The sequence below is a fragment of the Panthera tigris genome, chromosome B1 (genome assembly GCF_018350195.1).
Source record: "Panthera tigris isolate Pti1 chromosome B1, P.tigris_Pti1_mat1.1, whole genome shotgun sequence".
Taxonomy (NCBI): Eukaryota; Metazoa; Chordata; class Mammalia; order Carnivora; family Felidae; genus Panthera; species Panthera tigris.
Window position 1 is genome coordinate 196,768,204 of NC_056663.1, and position 15,082 is coordinate 196,783,285.

Consider the following 15,082-nt stretch of genomic DNA (forward strand, 5'->3'; position numbering starts at 1 on the left):
TGACATAAACAGGTGTGAAGCTATTAAAAAAAAAAAAAAAAAAAAAACCATAATTGCTGGTGCCAATTAACCTAGGTTCTCACACAGGAGCTCTCATACAACTTATAAAAAGTACATGGATTTTGATCCGTTACAGGAGACAGTACCCTCAACTAGGAATTTATAAAACAAACACACCTACCATGATCGTGTAGAACAGTCCCTCTTGTGTTTGGGGGCTTATATGTGTATGTGCAAGCTGCACATACAGCTTTCAGGGTTGACGTCAGGCCTTGACACGATCCTGAGACCAGCGGTGTGACAGGAGTCTGAACTTGGCAGTCACCACCCACAAAAGGAAGAAAAAAACACCAAACACCAGGATGTTTAGGATGCTTACCCAGGACCAGCAATTTTTCTTAACCACCTGAGGTTATTTTTTTTTAATTTATTTTTTTATTTTTTAAAACTTACATCCAAATTAGTTAGCATATAGTGCAACGATGATTTCAGGAGTAGATTCCTTAGTTGTCCTTACCCATTTAGCCCATCCCCCCTCCCACTACCCTTCCCGTAACCTTCAGTTTGTTCTCCATATTTATGAGTCTTTTGTCTTTTGTCCCCCTCCCTGTTTTTATATTATTTTTGTTTCCCTCCCCTTACGTTCATCTGTTTTGTCTCTTAAAGTCCTCATATGATTGAAGTCATACGATTTTTGTCTTTCTCTGACTAATTTCACTTAGCATAATACCCTCCAGTTCCATCCACATAGTTGTGAAAGACAAGATTTCATTCTTTTTGATTGCTGAGTAATACTCCATTGTGTGTGTGTGTGTGTGTGTGTGTGTATATGTATATATATATATATATATATGTATATATGTATATATATACATATATATATATATACCACATCTTCTCTATCCATTCATCCATCAATGGACATTTGGGCTCTTTCCAGACTTTGGCTATTGTTGATAGGGCTGCTATAAACATGGGTGTGCATGTGTCCCTTCGGAACAGCACACCTGTGTCCCTTGGATAAATACCTAGTATTGCAATTGCTGGGTCGTAAGGTAGTTCTATTTTTAGCTTTTTGAGGAACCTCCATACTGTTTTCCAGAGTAGCTGCACCAGCTTGCATTCCAATGAAATTATTTTGTTCACAAAATTGCAAAAGAAAACCAACGAGAGAGCAAGAACAGCAGGAAAGTGGTTAGGCCAGGCTTTATGATTTTTTGTTTTTGTTTTTGTTTTTGCCTCTCCAACACATTGTCTCCACTTTAGAGAAAAGCGAATTGAGAATTAAGCCTGTTTCTGTGTGGAATGTTTATTCACAAGAAGCCAGTTTCTCTGGGGAAAAGCGAGTAATGGGTACTCCATGGGATCTCTCTACATGATTTTGGCAATTGCTTGTGAGTCTATAATTATTCCAAAATAACATTTTTTTAAATCCGAAAATAATTTTTTAAAGTATAGATACAAATTTCCGTTTCTCCTTATGTGCGTTAAATTCATAGAAGTTGAAAAAATATCTGGTGAACTGTTTGAATGGGTTCCAGGTGGTTGACATGTGGTTACACCTTCTCTTCTACCTATATTTATGTGATAAACTTATCATTTCATGCACTGAAAATGCCATGAGGTTACGCGTATCATGCTCCATTTTTTTAAGGGTGAGCAATGAGAGAAATCAGTTAAGTTACATAACTTGCTGAAAGTAATTCAATTAGTGGAGCCAGGAGGGATTTGAACAAAGCCAGAGTAACTCCAAAGCCTGACAGTCTTGCAGTCTGCCTCCCAGCAGGGCCTGCAAGAGCCAATAAAAGCTTTCTTTCCCTCCATCCCAGGAACCGTGGTCCTACTTGAACATAATTAGGTCTTAAAAGTCTTGCTTTCCGGTTTTTTGTGGGGGGGTTTTGGGGGGGGTTGGTTTTTCCTGTAATTCTTCCACACAATCTACCCAAGGTCTCCATACCCTGACTGGACTAGCCAGAGAGTGAAATCTCAGCAAACTCACTGTGTCAAGCATTGACGGAAATGTCCCATTCGGACCCACAGGCAACTCGGCACATAGCCTGCATCCTTTGTTCATAGGTGGGGTGGTTCACTTACCTATCCACCAGGTACTATTTCTGGTGGCCTCATATTATGCTGTAGTGGCACTGTAAGAGGGCCCCAGGGAAAACCAAGGGACTGATACTAATTAGATGCCAGGCATAGTACGAGACACTTTGCAGGAAGTAAGTAATGTAATGCTCACAGTAAATATCATCATCCCCAATTTACATATGAGACAGAACGGCCAAGTCTTTTGCCCAAATCCAGGTAGACTCTCAGTGATGAATCTCATGACTTTTGATCTGGCCGCTAAAACCCAAACTCCTCTAGGATTTCCCAATACCCCCTAGTGTGACGCAGGGTCCATGGACCCCATAAACTATGCAGGTGGGGTATGGAATGTGGTGGGCAAGAGATAAGAACTCATGAAGCAACTAACACAGAATGAATTGTCACCCAAATCAAAGATGACTATCAGGGGGTCCTCCAGCTGAGGAATGTAGAATGGACAGCAAGAAAGAGGGAAGACATGAGTGGGAGCCTGTGGGTGGCTGGCTCAGACTCAGAGAACGCAGCCAGTCTCTCGGGCTGTTTCTGTGCCACATTCGCCCTGTTGTTCTGCCTTTCAGTCACCTCTGCTTTTTCACATTCCACCAATGAGCTACAGATGCTGTCCCTTCCACCCAGGCATTTAGACAAACAATCGCTTTGGCCCTGAATGTTCTCCTTGACCTTTGCTCCCTCCTTCTCTCTTTCTTTCTGCTCCGTTCCTTACTTCTTTCATTCTTCCTCCCTCCCTTCTTTTCTTTTTCTCCTTCTTTCTTTCCTTCCCTTGCTCTCCCTCCCCCCTTCCCCTCTTTAGTTCTAGCAAATTCCAGCTCATCATTAAAGACCTTAATATCACCCCGTCCCAAAGGGAGTCTTCCCTGAGTCCCCAGAGTAGAATAAAAGCCACCTACACTATTAACAACTCTCTACTATACCAAACTGTCTTCAATTCTTCTTTGGTAAAAAGGAGGGACTTTTTTTTTTTTTTTAATAATTTACATCCAAATTAGTTAGCATATAGTACAACAATGATTTCAGGAGTAGATTCCTTAGTGCCCCTGACCCATTTGGCCCATCCCCCCTCCCACCACCCCTCCAGTAACCCTGTTTGTTCTCCATATTTATAAGTCTCTTATGCTTTGTCTCCCTCCCTGTTTTTATATTATTTTTGTTTCCCTTCCCTTACATTCATCTGTTTGTCTCTTAAAGTCCTCATATGAGTGAAGTCATGTGATATTTGTCTTTCTCTAATTTCACTTACCATAACACATCACAAATGGCAAGATTTCATTCTTTTTGATTGCCGAGTGATACTCCATTGTATGTATATATACCCCATCTTCTTTGTCCATTCATCCATCAATGGACATTTGGGCTCTTTCCATACTTTGGCTATTGTTGATAGTGCTGTTATAAACATGGGGGTGCATGTGTAAGGAGGGACTTTTCATATCATCAAGACTTACAATCCTGTTGTAGTCCAACTACTAACTAGATTCCAACATGAGCATTAGATTTTTTTTCCCAAAGGCGGCCAGGGTAGCTCCCTGTATCTACCCCTTGGGTGATGCTCTCCCACGTTCATTCTGGACTTGATCTTGTGATTTACTTTGGCCAAGGGGACCATGGCAAACAGGATGCAAGCAGAGACTTTGAAAAGACTTGAGCCTGAGACTTTCCCTCTCTGTTGCACTCGGAACCCTGAGGCTACCATATCAATGAGCCTGGGCTAGCCTGCTGGACGGTGAGAAGCCACTTGGAGGAGAACTGGGGCACCTGGCTAACTTCCTGCCAACCAACGGAAACGTGAAGGTAAGGAGCCCAAGTCCTCCAGCTGCATGCCAGCCAACAAGTAGAGACCAGATGATCAGGTCCTGCTGTGGGTTAAATTGTGCCCCCCACAGTCAAATTCATATGTTAAAATCCTATCCTCTAGTGCCTCAGAATGTGACCTGACTTGGAGACAGGGTCCTCAAAAAGTAGTCAAGCTAAAATGAGGTCATTAGGGTGGGCTCTACTCCTATGTGACTGGTATCCTTATAAGAAGGGGAAATGTGGACACAGGCATGGGAAGAACACAATGCGAAGATGAACACCTCCATCTACAAGCCAAAAACAGAGGCCTGGAATAGGCCTTATTTCACAGCTTCAGAAGGAACCAATCCTGTGGACACCTGGATTCAGACTTCCGGCCTCTAGAACTGAGAAGCAGACAATACGGTTGTGTTGCTTTAACCACCGATCCGGTAGAACTTTGCTACGGCAGCCCCGGGAAACCAACACAGGCCCAGAGCAAATGAGCTCTGGGCTCATTTGAGCCCAAGTGAGCCGCACAATAGTGAGCTAAATAAAATGGCTACTGTTTTAAGTCCCTGGTGCATCAAAAGCTAATTGATAACGTGGGTAAACGTCTTGGATTTTCGTAGGCTTCAGTTCTGACAATTACAACATGGGTTTAGGTGCCTTTTCCTCCCAAGATTATCAGTAAGATTTAGTAAGATAATGCCTGCAAATTGGTCAGCACAGTTCTTGGCACATATCCAACATTTAATGAGTGCCTACTTTAGTGTTACCTTGAGGGTATAAGTTAGGTCAACACCAGATTTATCTACCCAAGAAAAGATAAACTTCCACCTGTGAATTTTTTTAAATGATCTTGGGATTTATTGTGGAATTCAACATCGATGCATATAAAACCAGAGGGTCAAATGGCGAGAGCCAGATTACACCAGGCATTTGCAATGACTTACTGCCCGCTTAAATGAACCAGAAGCAAGGCAGAGAGAAATTAAATATGCTGAGCGCCAAATATGTTCCCCAAATCTCGCTACAGGTCTTTATTTGCATTATTTTGCTCATCTCTTGGAACAGCTCTAAAATATAAATATTATTGTCCCTCAATCACAGGAATGGAAGCTAGTTGAGAAACTGAAACTTGTCCGAGATCACACAGTTAAGAAGAAGCAGCTAGGCATTTCTCATGCCAGACCCGTGTTCTCACCATAGCACCTGACGGATCCGGTCCGCATGTCTCGTGTGGCCTCAGGAAGCCTCTGCAACATGAGGTCACAAGTTAATCAGTGTGCATGTGAAACAAGACTGGCAAAACCCACCTTTTATGCTCGAGTGTTGCTCAGCAATCCGTGTAGGTGTATTCTGGTAATTGGAAGGGACTCCGTGTATCTTTAAGGACATCCTTTTGGGTTGAGAGACCTTCACATACTGCACTTTGACCGAAGAGGAAGTCCTACCCACACACAGGTCCCACCACCCTAGTCTGTGGCTGCATTTCACAGGAAACACAACCTCAAACGGACCTAGCAGGGGCTTTCTGCTGAAGGACACTGCTTAGCATTGAGAACAGTTCACCCCACTGCCTTACGGATTACCAGCTGTCAGACGTCTCTGCAATGCCGCCTCGGGAACCCCTCGCAGGAGACCAGCATCTCAGCACGGGACCTTGTGCACGGCCGCACTCTTCAGGTAAACTAAGTAGGCCAGCTCCCTCTGAATGGGCATCTCACTGGCATAAATGATCGTTAGGAAAGAGCTGAGACACCACGCCAAAAAAAAAAAAAAAAAAAAGTTTTTATAACATTGAATGCTGGGCCTTCTATAAAGCATCGAGCGGCATAAAGAAAGCCAGCTCCCTTAACTCAGTTTCTAAAGATCTCTTCATTCTGCTGGAAGAAAGAATCAAGATACCTACCCATTAAAAATTAAAAGACTAGATGTTTTCAATCTTCTCATCCCGGAGCTCGGACCCCCTGACTGTTTGCTCCTAAAATCCAAAGGCCGGGCTGGTTGCTGGCTTTCTTGGCTGACCTTCATTAGGGCAGCCCCCTAGAAAGGCAGCCTCAATTCAAAGTAGGTCATTGAAAGTAGAAGTTAACTTAACTCCTGGAGCCCCTGTGGATATATATATATATATACATATGTATATATTTAATGTTCTAAATTGAAATCGTTTCCTTTCCGGTTTGGTGTGACTTTGAAATCATGCCAACCGTCCTTCTGCTCACAGGGATGAGAAGCACAAGAATAAGGTGAAGGTGGGTACAATCCTCACCCTCCAAGGTGCTGGGGAGGCATCTCTGCCGGGCTTTTCTTGGAAAGAAGAGCCAAAACATAAATAAGTGACAGAGAAAAGGGAGTTAAGGGTCATCAACGTCTGTCTGCTTTACAAGCTACGGTCATGGAGGAAATTTATCGACACTGATGTTTTTCTTGTGTGCCAATGTTACTTATCTGAGCATACCCTTTGTGTCTCTTGTAGCATACCCCTCGGTGCTATCGCTCCCTTGGACTCCCGGGGGGCCCCTCAAACCACAGGGAATGGTTATTTCAAAACCTAGGAAGGCAGTGGTAGGACAGGCCAGTTGGAGGTCTGCCAGAGAAATGACAAAACTTCAGAAAGCCTCTGAGAAACTGAAGATAAAACATGCCCCCGGAGAAACAGGAAAGGCGACTGGCATTTACAGCTCTATCTCTCGACGGCCAGTCTATGTGCATTAACTCGCCTGATCCTCATACCCGACCTTGAGAGTTGGGTAGTATTTTCCCTGGTTTACAGGGGAACTCAAGTGGTCCAAGGAAATGTTCAAAGTCGTCCAGCCACTGATGTCCTAACAGAATTCAAAAGTACCCTGATTGCACCTGAGCTGACCGAGAGGAACAGTATTTCCTGGCAGCTTCCCAGAGTTCATCTTGCAGCCATTCCTGGAGCGGTGTTAGACACCGGCCCTCTATGGGCCGTATTTCTCTTTCTTCTCTCCAAGGAGCCCTCGCACATGACTCCCCGAACAAGACCATTCTAAAACCAAAGATTATTCTTTTCTGTACCATCTGGCCAGCGCTGGCCTTCACATCAGGAGACCCTATTTCTAGCTCACTTTGCCTTGAGTCAGGTGCTGTCCTGGAAAGACTGTGGGGTTTCACATCTGACAAGTTGGTCGAGATCCAAACTCTGCCACTTGGACCAGACATGTTACTTTATCGCCTCCGATCCTCGGTTCCCACATCTTTACGTTGGAGCAGCATCACGTAGCACTTGCACAGACAACTACTTAGCCTCGATAATATAATATTTACGTTAAATGAAACGTGGTACATATTTAACACTTGGTATGCACTCAATAAAGGTCGGCTCGCTCACCATTACTTTCTTCACCCCAGATCAGTGCTGGCCTCATTCCTAAAACATGCCATGAAATTTTGAATACAGATAAATTTACGAATGTTTTATTTTAATAATCTCATTAGAGAATAGTAATATACCACAGTTTCATGGCCTGTGCAAGCAGCCTCAACGAAGTAGAGGAGGCGACTTCAGGTCATTTGTGCAAGAGAAAGAGAAGGAACTTTGAAGTCAGTCAAAGCTGTGTACGAATGTGATGTGTGACTTCTGTGTCTTTGGGTAAGTGGCTTAGCTTCTCCGAGCTTCAGTTAGATGTTGTTGGCGTCTTGTAATTTGAAAGTGGGTAAAATGATACACTTTGTGTGTTGCTGTGAAGATGAGAGCAGATGTACCTACAGCATCTGACACAGAGATGATATTCAGGGAATGGACAAGTGGTGGCTGGGCAGAGTCATTGCCAAGGTCACACAGTAGCAGAGCTAGATAGGAGGATCTTTTTTCTGAACACCACTACATAAAGTAGTTATGTTCATATGTCGACTATACTTCAATAATAATTTTTAAAAAGCAGTTATATGCACTAGTGCAGACAACTGCCAAGGTCCACCAAGACCTGAGTTCTGGAGAGTTCCTCCAGGCTATGTCTAGCCATTCTAGCATGAGAAAGATGCCATGCTCAAAGGGGCTACATCTTTAAACAGAGATAACTATTTGAGTCTAAATTAGATTTATTTTTACAGATTGAAACAAAATCTCCAGTGATATCGTGAAGTGAATTATCAATAAGTCTGAGAAAGATCCAGTTAAATAAGTTCAATATCAGTAACTTAAGAAAGAAAAATTACCATGAAAAACAGAACAGTGGAAAAAAAGTCATTATGGGAATATCCTTTGTGCGTTTTGTTTCATTTGTTACTTTTGTGGACAGAATACATTGGGAATCATCATCATGGTTCACTCTTTTTTTTTTTTAGTGAGTATATTTATTCTTACTTGGTACAAGAGAATGCTGAGGTTCACAGTGATTCCCTACATTGTCCATTTTACACAGTGAATAAGAGGGAAAGTCAGAAGTGGGACCCAGGTCTCCCTGAGTCCCAAGCTCCTGCTCTGTGCACGATGCTTCATCAGTGCTCTGATGGATGTATTCAGGGTTATGATCACAGCATCGCTTTCCTTCAAACTAACCAATAACATGTTAGGACTCCCAGATGTACCACAAGCAATAGCAAAACAGGTGTATGAGTTTGGTTATTTTATTTCATTGGTGATGCTAATCGAGAGACTCCCAAAAACCCAAGCATTAGAAAGGGAAGTCCGTGGTGCACTGCTGTTTGCTATATAAACTAAGAGGATCCAAAAAATCTGGAAATTCAATATCCATGTGTTTCAAGGCACAGCCTTCCATGGTGGTGGGTTCTCTGTTGAATTTAGTGTGAGATAAATATGAGGGGTGGCTAATAGCCCAGGCCCAACCTCTAAGAGTCCCTGTGGACCCAAATTTAGTCATCAGCTTTGCAGATTCCATCCAAGGTATCCAAAGTTGATGAGACTCAGGGTGTTGTCTCTGGCATTCTGGCCCATACCTCTGTCTTTTGTGACTCTGCTCAAGTGTTAAAAGTGTACTTGGGTTATAAGTTCCTTTCCAGTAGGCAAATCTATGCAGGAAACCAAATTACTGCCAGGAGGCAGCCTCCTGAAAACAAAGTCAGAACTGGGTCATCATGGTCGTTCAATTCACTGAGCTATGGATGGTCTAATGTCTTCATAGAAACCGGAAGCTAGTCTGCCCCATGTCTACCTATGGATGTTCATAGGTCGGTTTCCCCTTACTCCTGGGCATGGCTGGGGATCTCCTGACCAGCTCTACTTCTCTGGATATTCCCCGTAAGAACACTTCCCTACCCCAAACTCCTACTTCTCTTCTCAAGCTCTACTCACTACACCACCCCACCCACTCTTTGAGAAGTAAATAGCTGGTGTTTGGATTCAGACTGTCACTTCCTAGCAGAATGATTTTAGCATTATTTAACCTCTCAGGGCCTCTAGTTTCCTTTATAAAATGGAATTGCAATACCCACCTTTTGGATTTATGGGGAGAAATGAGACGCAGTGTATAAAAATTATGTATTATGCTGCATGGCAATTATTAAGTGCCAAGTAAAGGATAGTGGCTATAAAATCATTTTCAGTTCAGTTATCGTGAGTTTATTTGCTATTCAGGCAAACGTTGATTAGATTCTTTGGGCTTTTTTTTCCTGCGTTGTAAGAGTCTTGACCTGGACATCTGGGTGTTTCAGTCAGTCAAGCATCCCACTTTGGCTCAGGTCACGGTTTCGTGGTTCACAAGTTCGAGCCACATATTAGGTTCTGTGCTGACAGCTCAGCCTACACTGAGCCTACACTGGATTCTGCATCTCCCTCTCCCTGACCCTCCACTGCTCGTACTCTCTCTTTCTCTCTCAAGAATAAATACACATTAAAAAAAAAAAAAAAGAGTCTTGACCTAAAGTCCTATTTTAAGGTGATTTCTCCAGGAGGCTAATCTCATCATTTTCCTATTTATTTTAATCATTCATCTATCAGAGCCTTGGTAGTATCTTACAACTCCCCAAATGTACTGATCCTCTGAAAATATTAAGACTTAATGAAAAATGATAGAAATTCTTTTAGAACACTGTCCTTGCCAATTTCAAATCCTCAGTGTCCTTCACGGTACTGACACTTAGAAAATGCTCAACAGTTGCCTGTTGAACTATACTGCATAACTGCTTATAGTTGACAAAGTATTTTCACTTCCACCATCCCACTTGGTCTTCAAACCTATCCTATGAGTAAAGGGCAGGCAGTGTTTATATCCCCTTTTGGGGGAGCTGGAGAAACAGACTCAAGTCACATGGCACACCGTATAGTTCAGCACACCCGGGCTTAGAGATTTGCCAGGTGAGTGATCCTGAATAAAAGAAAGGGCAAAGAAAGAGTTAACTATACGCAGGAAGCTCAATTCAGGAGTTAAGTCCTAAATGCACTTGAAGTTAGAAAGCAATGACCTCATCTGAATCCATACTGTGCTTTTGTTCACTAGACAGATTTGGCTCAAGAGAAGTCTTGCTGAACAAAATGACAGGATTGCTCAATATTGAAAAATCTGGGTCATTTGGATTGTTGCTGTATGAGGGAATCTAAAGTAAACAGGGTGTCCTACATAGGGTTCTGGAATTCAGCAGATGGCATTACTATTATTGTTGCTGCTGTCATTGTTGTTGTTATAGATTATATTACTCTCAGTCCAGTCTCTATTAGATTACCTGGCTTTTCATGCCCCATCTTTGGATTTAAAGATGCTCTCAAACTTCTTTGAGACCTACCTTACTGTGAAACAGCTCATCATAAAACAACCAGCATATAGTGGGTGCTTAATAAATGACTATTTCAAGAATGACAGTGCTTTCACCAGCAGTCTTTAGATGTCCATGGGGGAGGTGGGTCACCAGGCTTATCTCCACCCCAAGGCCAGCCTATAAATTGTGGCAGATGATGACAGATGGATGGACAGATAAATAGATGGATGGATAGATAGATAGATAGATAGATAGATAGATAGACAGGGGTCTGGCAGTATTGGCCCCAATCAGTGAAATTCTGCCATGATTTATGAGAGCCAAATGAAAATGGGGTGAGGCAAACAGGCAAGCCTTTTTAAAAAATGGTAAGGAAACATCTAATGAGACTCCTGATCATCCACATTTTAGTTTTGCTACAGTCTAGTTTTATCTGAGCAGTGAAACAATTTCAATGATAAGAAAGCAAGAAGAAGGAATGATGGAGAGAAGGAGAAGAGGAATGGAGGAAAAGGAAGGAAGGGAGAACAGAAGGAAGAAATGGGATATGATAAAACAACAGGAGCAAAAGAGAAAAAGGATAAAGAGACTATTTACTATAACATGGAAAAAAGGGGAGAAAAAGAAAAAGCTTACCATGGAAGGAAAGTAACCCTTTCTGCAAAAGAGAAAAGAATATGGCTTTTAAAAACAAAATGCACCAGGAGGAATAAGTTCCAAAGTCTATAGATTGCATCAGATCATTAAGGGTGTTTTCAAGATCATTTAAAATAAAAAATGGATTCACATGCACATTGCCTTGAGATACTTAAGGGAAGTTACTTGTTACCAAGACAGTTGCAAAATCCTTTTTAAAAATATGCCCATACTTAATAGCAGAAAAACTAGGAAAGCAGTTTCCCATATTCCTCAAAAAAAATCTATACTAACAATCCATTTGACTCCAAAGGCTTCCATTTGTTGGAAATCCAATAAAATTAAATGTTATACTTAATTAAATGTAGCTGATTGCTCTGACCAGGGTACAGAAATAGAAATCCAATCAGCATACAGCTTCCTCTAAGTCTGAGCATCTCAAAGATGTCACTTTCTCATTTTTTATGTGAAAATAGAAGAAAATTGCATATAGTTGTGACCGAATTAATAAACATCTGAGTCTGAGAAATCAGATTTTCAACACATTTATTCAAAGCATGTGCAGGTGTGCCCACACTACAGACATGTATGCACACACATGCACACACACACACACACACACACACACACACATTCCCTGGACCTTTTCCCCAAATACACACCCAGTATCCCCTCCTTCCCTCCCTCGACTCCAAGTAACGTCTACCATTTTGGATCTGTTGGATATGACGGTATAGAGAATCAGATGTGTGTTGTATGACTTCTCCTGTTTTTGTGTTTTAATGAGAAAAAGAATCAAGCCTTCATTTTGACCCTCCCCTCCAGCCTTGACCCAGTCTTAGCCGCGGAGCTATGTCGTACCTTCTTGACTTTCTCTAATATTCTCCTCATGGTTTGCTTTCAGCCATTTCCTCTAGCTCTGCTCACGTGCACAGTCATTACGAGAATGCTGTTTCTTAAACTTTGAAATAAAGAGGCTAGCATTTTTATAAGCCGTATCTTCCAGGAATAAATGAGAAATATTTAAGAGCAAAAAAAAACCCAAAAAAACAAAAAAACAAAACAAAAGATTCCTCACTATAAAAGCATTGTTTTTCCTTCATAAAATATTAATTTTGGATCAGGTGAAATGCAGCAGAAATATTTATGATAACATGGCTCTTTGCAAGCTTGGTTTGGTAGCACCAGCGAATTCCCAGTGGAGAACAAGATTTCTCCAGGATAACAAGGAAACGTGATTTGTTGCTTTACATATTTCCAATTGTGTAAACTGCTTATGATACCATAAGGGTATTAATTATTTTTGGATTAAGATCCACACCAAAATCCAATCCATTTATAAAACAAGTCTTTTCTTCCTAACACATTCACTGAGACCCCAGGTGGGTTTCCAGCTCAGAAGCAGCCATACCGGTTTTAAAGCCCAGATCTAATGTATGTTCCTTGGAAATCTTATGCACCCTCCTATCTATAGGACCTTGCTTCCTTTATTTTAGTTTTCTGAAATATTTATGTGTTTTAACCATCAAATCCATTACTTAAAAAGAAAAATTCTTTTCAGGGGTGCCTGGGAGGCTCAGTATGTTAAGTGTCTTACTCTTGATTTCGACTCAGGTCATGATCTCAGGATTCACGAGATCGAGCCCCGCTTCTGGCTCCATGCTGATAGAGTAGTGACTGCTTAGGGTTCTGTCTCTCTGTGTGTGTGTGTGTGTGTGTGTGTGTGTGTGTCCATCCCCTGCTCTGTGTCTGTGTGTCTCTCTCTTTCTCAAAATAAATAAACATTTTTAAAACAAACAAAAAGAATGCTTTTCAGTGCACAAAGTACTTAGTAAGATAACCAAATATAATAATTGGGACCATCCCCTCCAAAACTGTGGGGTTATTTGGTCAAAAAGGATGGTTAGGTCAGGGATTCCTCTACTCCCAGGACCCCAGCCACACTGTGCACCTCTCTTTGGCAAGGCCCTCTTTATACCTTGAGAGCAGTGAATTACGTTTTAATGGGAGGCATCATAGGGTAGAGCAGTGTTTTTCAAACTGGGCTTCCTTCTGGACCCCAAAGATCTCCAAAGTCTTAGGTATCTGTAAATCCCATGAGAACTCTATCCCTGAAATGAAAGCACAGAATTCTAAGCCAAAATTAATTAAGAGTGTATTTTGTTTCTTTTGCCTAGGCTTTGAAAGCTGGTACATAGGCAGTTATAGTGCCCAGGTTGGCATTTAGGATTAGATTTGCATTGGCATCCAATGTAGTTGATCTCTCTCCTTGTTGAAGAAATAAACAGTCATCATGAAAAGAGGTGGTCTCTCCCTGTGACTCCCCAGGGCCCCAAGATCTCCTACCCGGTCCTTCCCTGACTGTGGGCCCTGCAGGCAGAGTGTGGTCTCTTCTGGAGACCCCCACTTGCTTCTGCCAGGATCCCCACCACCGACCCGGCTCTGGACATATTAGTGACATTTGCACTAGGTGCCCTGCTGTGACTGACTGATGGCACCAGAACATCACTTCTCTCTGATCACGGAAGCCACGCTTAGGCTTTGCTTCTGTGGCTAATGAGGAAGAGAAACTGAAATGAATGATTCCTATGAAAAGTAAGGGTACAAATACATGGTATTCTCTCTCTGGCTGGCCACGGCAGCCTCTCCATGTTGCTGAGTGAAGGCAAGAAAAGCAATCCTCCATGATGCCCTTTTATCTTGGACAGTCCCTAGGCCCTGAAGCCCATCCTTCCATCATCAGGCACCAAGTAGGGGTCGGGGCTACCTGTAAGGAGCAGTAGAGGGTAAGGAAATCTGCTGACCTCCAAGGGAGCTGCGTGGACCCCTCTGGGCACGCCTTCCCGTGCGTTCCAACACCGGCTTACGTTCCTCTATTATTTACAGAGACATATTTAATTTCACTCTGTACAGTTGCTTACAGCATCATGGAGAACACAGGCCAGGGTTATGAGGCAGGACCTTGCTCTGTGGTCTCCAATTACTAGTATCTGGACGGTGCCCGGCGCATAGCAGAACCTCAAAAAATGTTCTCAGGATACATGAACAAATTCCACCCCGAACAACAGCTGTGTGCGCCTGGATTTTGACTCACTCGTTGCTTATAAATAAGACCTGAGAGAGGAACGCTGCCTGGTGAGATTGGAAGCCTTCCCTGCTCAGATCTGTGGCATCCGTGTTTGGACGTGGTGGGTTTTCTCTACACGGTTCCCTGAAAATTAACTCAGAAACGACTCTAAGCAGATTAAGTCTTCTTTCTGAGCAGCGGTGTGCCTGCGTTTCCGTTTACGATGAGCCCGGGACAGCAAGGTAGATGGAAGTGTGGTACTTCCCCCCGGGAACGGGAAGACACCAGTGAGTGGCACCGGGGGGCGGACAGAGTGGAGAAGGGGACAGAGTGGCTCTCGTGTCCACTTCCTTCGCCTCCCTGCCCCTTAAAATCCCTGGGCATTCTTAAACTATCAATACTTGGGCTCCACCCCAGAACAGCTGGATCAAACTTTCTGGAGCATTAGTATTTGTTAAAGCTCCCCAGGTAGTCCTGAAGGGCAGACAGATGTGAGAACCCGTCCCTACCCCCCTGGTCATCATGAACAGCAGGGAAGAGCTTCTCATTCCTGGAAACTAAAACCTAAGTCATACAGGACATTTAGGGGCGCCTGAGTGGCTCGGTGGGTACAGCATCCTGCTCTTGATTTCGGCTCAGGTCATGATCTCATGGCTTCGTGGGTCCTACCCATGCATTGGGCTCTGCTTTGGCAGCGTGGAGCCTGCCTGGGATTCTCTCTGACACCCCCCATCTCTCTCTCCCTCTCTCTGTCTCTGCCCCTCCCCAACTCATGCTGTATCTGTCTTTCTCAAAATAAATAAGTAAACTTTA

The 15,082-nt window shown here is 42.9% G+C and overlaps 1 long non-coding RNA gene across 1 annotated transcript in view; it reads right to left on the reverse strand.

The window, feature by feature from the left end:
• Window positions 1–15,082, reverse strand: part of LOC107179004 — a 33,343-nt gene that overhangs the window by 12,920 nt on the left and 5,341 nt on the right. The window contains exon 2 of the long non-coding RNA XR_006217087.1: window positions 182–308. This is a non-coding gene — a long non-coding RNA (uncharacterized LOC107179004). The remainder of the gene's footprint in view (window positions 1–181; window positions 309–15,082) is intronic.